Raw genomic sequence first — 4,970 nt, forward strand, 5'->3', positions numbered from 1 at the left:
CCTCCAAGCTCACGAGTCAAAGGATCAATGGTATCGGCACCGCACTGAGGAACACCAAGAACAGGGATGCTAAGAATAATGCCCAGCATTTGCGATAAGCATCTCAAAGGGCTAAGGCAAATGACCTGCGACACGGGATGCACAAAAGACAGAGAACGCAGAATAGACTAGTGATGTGTACCGGGACTGCTCTGCCCTGCGCACCTCAGCACTGTGATCAAAAGCAAGACTTTCCCTCTATGGGGCATAAGGGGCCCCTTCTTGGGTATCCCCACCTCCAAATCTGACTCAAAAAATATCTCCCAGTGAGTCCTAACTTGACACGCCTCTTTCACCATCTCTGTGGGTCACAAGCCTCAACTTATCTCTTGGATGTCTGGGGATGTCAATCTGCCTTGGGTGCAAAAGAAGGCCACCTCGCCATGTGGGAAGCACCTGCCGTCAACTGGGCTGGTTGTCTCTTAGGCGGCTATAATAAAGAAAACCGAACTAACATCAGTGCACAAACTTAGTGGCACCTCAGCCAAAACCCATCAATTCTGCCACTCACTGTCTCCTAAGAAGGTCGGGGTTCTCAGGCTGCATGCTTTGGCCACGCTCAGAGGCCAACGCCATCATCACAGGCTATACCTGCGTTAAGAGGAGACGAGGTGATGCAGCATTGCTGAAACTTGAGCAGACCCTCGCTCCTCCTCCCTCTCCAACTCACTGCAACTACTCTGCCATTGCCAAAGGCTACCTGGACGGCACCTTCACATGGAAAAGGTAAAGGCTTCGTCGCAGAGTTCTGTAACACTTCCAGAGGGCTCGCAAGGGTGGCAAGCTGGGTCCGTCGGCCGGTCGGCGAGGGGTTTCGGCATAATACAAGCGGACCGCCTAAAACACACAAATGACAATGGATGCTTAGAGCTGTACCAGAACTTGGCACCCAAGGAATAACAAGTGGTTCTTTCCACCAGTGACTTCTTACCTCATTCACTTGACCTTCACTGCTGAGATCTGGCTTTACCTCCTAAGAAAAAAGAGGAATGCTGTAACACAGCCACCATTTACACTTGCTCTGCAAATACAAACGGTGACCAACCTTCCTGCAGGAACCCCCTCACCCAGTATCGGGCGCTCTGCCACGGATTTAATCCGTCTGCATCTGAAAGAAAGTGATGACAAAAGTCAAAGGGTTGCATGAGAACTTAACAGCTCCAGCCATCCTGTGTCAATCTAGGAATACCATCTATAGTATCTAGAGGCCAAACTACACCCTGCATTACGAATTTCAAGTCCCCAGGCCTTGTTCTATTACACCTATATGCCAGGCTATGCAGCAGGGCAGAGCAGCTCCAGGCCAAACCCATGCAGGCACCCGTGACACAGGAGATGACAAATGAGGGGATGCAATAAGGAGAGAAAACTCTTGGCAAAATGAATGACTGCAAGCAAATTGAAGGCCTAAGGCTAAAGACCTGCAACACAAGATACCCAAAAGACACAGAACGCATAGACAAATGACACAACACGCACCAAGACTGCTCTGCCCTGCGCACCTCAGCATTGTGATCAAATGCGATACTTTCCCTTTATGTGGCCTATGGGGCCCCTTCCTGGACATACTCACCTTCAAAGCGGACTCAATAATCCCTCCCAGTGAGCCCTGACCCCCCGCTTTCATTCCCTCTGTGGATCGTAGCCCTCAACTTATCTCTCAGACATCTGGGGACACGAATCCTCCTCGGGCACAACAGAAGGCCGCTTCGCCATGCGGGAAGCTCCTGGCATGGCCAGGCTGTTGTCTCTTATTCGGCTACAATAAAGAAAACCAAACATCAGTACATGAATTTACTGGCACCTAGGCCAAAACCCAACAATCCTGCTACTCACCGTCTCCTAAGAAGGCCGGGGTCCTCAGGCCGCACGCTTTGGCCACGCTCAGAGACCAACGCGGTCATCGCAGGGTGTGCCTGGATTAAGAGGAGACGAGGTGATGCAGCACTGCTGAAACTTGAGTGGACCCTGGCTCCTCCTCCCTCCCCGACTCGCCGCAACTCCTCAGTAGTTGCCAAAGGCTACCCGAACGGCACCTTCAAATGGAAAAGGTAAAGGCTTTGTCACAGAGTCCCGCAATACTACAGGAGGGCTTATGAGGGCAGCGAACCGGATCCATCGGCGACAGGGCTCGGCGTAATAAAGAGAACCTCCTAAAACACACAAACAACGATGGATGCTTAGAGCTTTACCAGAATTCGGCACCCAAGGAATAACAACCGGTTCAGTCCACCAGTCACCACTCATCTCGCTCCATCAACCTTGACTGCTGATATCCAGCTTCACTTCCTAAAAATAAAGACAAGGAACAATGCTGTAACATGGCCACCATTTATACCTTCCCTGAAAAGCCAAACAATGACTGACCTTCCCGGGCGAGAAGGGGCAAAACAAAAAGGAAAGGCATGTACCCACATAGGGTCCAAAAGCATCACATTAGCGTGGTAGTTTTAATCTGAAACCACTTGACCATGACCTCTTTCCGCAGGCTCTCTGTCATACTGGAATAGTGGTTTGAATGCTGCAGACTGCCTGTACAATACAAAAAAACCAAAGGATGCTTACAGTTTTATCACTAATACAACAACTCTGGTAGCATCTAGTTCTGTGCTGGAATCAATACTTATCTCAGTCATGGGTACTCGGCTAGCTCACGGTCTCCCTGGTGCCAAGACCCGGCCATGCCAAGGGCTTTACATCTTCAAAATGAAATGAGGAGCCGAACGATGAGGTAAACACAGAGCCGAAAGTCAGGCCATTGCCGGAGGTCAGGTGCCTTCAAAAACCACCTCCACAGTAACTCCTAGCCTGGTACCCTGCTCACCCTCTATCTCCCAGGGACAATCCTCAACTTACCTATCAGAAGCCTCAATATCAGACATTATCTTTGACACCGGGCAGGTCCCTTTTGTGAGACAACGAATCTGCTGAAAAAATTTGAAGTGCCATACTTGACACAACCCAGAATTACAGGAAGGTGCACTGCTCCTAAAAAAAAAAAAAAACCAAATGAAACAAAACAAACAAACAAAAAAAAAAAAAACAAAAACAGAAATTACAAAACCATCTTACCACCCCTAAACACACACCCCAAAATCGTGAACTTAAATACTCCCTGTGTTCAATGCTATCTTCTTTGTGGTATCTTCAAAGCCTCTGTTACTTTAAAGGCTAAAAGCAGCTGCTGAAAACAAGCTAGGATAAGCAGAAAGATCCCCTTCATTAAAATAAGAGGAGACCTCTTAACCCACTCAATCCCAGAGAGGGAATGAAACCCCTTGCAAAAGGCTGGGGTTAATATACCCCTGGCTGGGCCCACCTCTTGTTCCCATGATGCCCAGGGAAAAGGGAGGAGGCAAATACCTCAAGGTATAAAAAGCCCTCAGAGGACCTGCCGCTGTTTGGCTCCTCTGACTTAAATTCAAGGTGAATAACGGGCTTGATGGAGAAGAAAGCTCTTCAGAGAGTGGCACTTTCCTTTTTGCTACAACTACATCAAGTAAAAGGGCAGAAAACCAGTAAGAAATAAAACTTTGTGTTTCTGTAGTATAGCTAGGCAAGTTGGATAATTTGTTGTTAACTTGCATAATTATTCCTTAGTGATTACTAAGTAGTACTCTATACATGACTAAGTAGGGTAGAGAAGAATAGTAATTACATGAATGGTATAACTCTGATTGGGACTTCTAATTCAGGCAGTATACATTATAAATAAAAATAAGAAAATTTAATAGACTCCTGGGTGGCATTAGGGTTACGTATGTGCCAGGCTTGCTCCTGTACAAGTTATTTGGTACCGGGGCCCGGGTAAAAGCACCCTGAAATGCAGATTTAAAACCTTAAAATGCTGAAAAGGGGAGAGCTTCCTTCAACTGAACCCCTTAAAATGAGATAACAGGGAGTGTTTGTCTCCCCTTGAACCAATACAATGGCAAATAAATGGTTTCTGCCCTTTAATTTAATCCCCTAAACTATTGGGAAAAGAGGGATTTTCCTCACTTTAAATTTCTCAAATGATGGGAAAAGGGGGATTTTTCCCTCAATTCAATCCCTTAAAAAGGAGGGACAACTGGGCTTCCCTCTCAATTTAAACCTTAGGATGATGAAAACGGGGGAGTTAGCCATAATTTAAACCCATAAAATAGCATTGTTGAGGTTTTCCCCTTCCATTTAAACTGGAAAACAATGGAAAATGGGGATTCCCTGTCAGTCCATACCCCTAAAAGCATGCAAAAGGCAGGGTTTCCTTTAACTGATACCACTAGAATTGCAAGGCAGGGGCTTTCCACATCAATTTGAACACAGACAATTATGGAAAAGGAATTTTCTTCCCTCAATTTAAACCCCTTTTCTCCTAATAACCCCTATCTTTTCTGGCGGCACTGTGGAGGGACTGACAAAATGAAAAGGGAAAGGTGAAAGTTTTCCCCTGGCACCCCACATGCTGCCCCGCCTGTTCAGGTGCTGCCCCTTGGCACGAGGGCTTTTCCCTCGGCATTTTCTTGCAGCAATGCTCCGTGCCCAGGTGCATCCGGCTGCTCCCCAGCCCCTGCTGAATGCTCCAACTATCGTTCCTGGAGAGACGCTCGGGATATTCCCATTGGCCTCTCTGGACTAGCAGCTTCCTGCACAGGTGTGCCCGGGTAACCCTCTGAAAGCAGCTGGTCACACCTGGAGCTGCTGCACCTTGGAGCCGGGGATGAGGTGGAGAACGGTCCTGTTTGTTGTTCGTTCCCCTACACAGCCCATTGTCTGCCCCTGAAACAGAAGTGATGGAGCTGTGGGGATGATGGAGCGGGAGCTGCGGGCGGTACCCGCAGGGGCGGGGTCCCGGGACAGGTGCAGCACCGGGGGCTCGGGTTCCGCCCCTGGCCTCCCCCGTGTCCGCCAGAGCGCGCCCCGCGGCGCAGCACGTGGGGGTCGCTCTCCTC

General features: G+C 48.6%; 1 long non-coding RNA gene across 3 annotated transcripts in view; it reads right to left on the reverse strand.

Annotated features, from left to right (window-relative positions):
* Nucleotides 1-1,618, reverse strand: part of LOC108446757 — a 2,948-nt gene extending 1,330 nt beyond the window's left edge. Inside the window, exons 1-3 of one of the 3 annotated variants that reach the window (XR_001862050.1) lie at nucleotides 1,085-1,614; nucleotides 710-1,012; nucleotides 605-630 (exon numbers count right to left, since the gene is read on the reverse strand). This is a non-coding gene — a long non-coding RNA (uncharacterized LOC108446757). Of the gene's footprint in view, nucleotides 1-604; nucleotides 631-709; nucleotides 1,013-1,084 lie in introns of those variants that run through there. The other 2 variants (XR_001862051.1, XR_001862052.1) reach the window with 2 other exon arrangements.
* Between the last annotated feature and the right edge of the window lie 3,352 nt (nucleotides 1,619-4,970).

This window comes from Corvus brachyrhynchos, unplaced genomic scaffold (assembly GCF_000691975.1).
Source record: "Corvus brachyrhynchos isolate BGI_N302 unplaced genomic scaffold, ASM69197v1 scaffold1275, whole genome shotgun sequence".
Taxonomy (NCBI): Eukaryota; Metazoa; Chordata; class Aves; order Passeriformes; family Corvidae; genus Corvus; species Corvus brachyrhynchos.